The sequence below is a fragment of the Dunckerocampus dactyliophorus genome, chromosome 9 (assembly GCF_027744805.1).
Source record: "Dunckerocampus dactyliophorus isolate RoL2022-P2 chromosome 9, RoL_Ddac_1.1, whole genome shotgun sequence".
NCBI lineage: Eukaryota > Metazoa > Chordata > Actinopteri > Syngnathiformes > Syngnathidae > Dunckerocampus > Dunckerocampus dactyliophorus.
The window spans coordinates 18,985,218-18,985,603 of record NC_072827.1 but is presented as its reverse complement, the minus strand read 5'-3'; positions in this window follow the sequence as shown (position 1 = coordinate 18,985,603).

Here is a 386-nt window from a genome sequence, read left to right as displayed (position 1 = left end):
CAGTCTTCCACCAGTCTGACCAACACTCTCCCTCACAAAGCCTCCTCCTCCTCCTCCTCAGCATCACACATACACACACGCAGACATTAAAATGAGATGACTTCTAGTTGTTGACGTTGACTTGTATGCTTGTATTTTTTCCATCACTGTAGTCACAACTGCGTCATTTAGCAGTTTTCTGTCCCGTCCTGCTAACATGCTAAGGTGCTAGATTGTGTCACCATGCCAGTGCCAACCACAACCAGCGTCAACACGCCAACGTTGCTTTTTCTTTGGCTTCTTAAAGTGAAGGACAAGAACATAGACAGGAGGTCACATGACTCACACTCAAAGCAGTGTTAGCAAACTTGAATACCTTACTTCACTTCTTTATACATTTGTTTGAC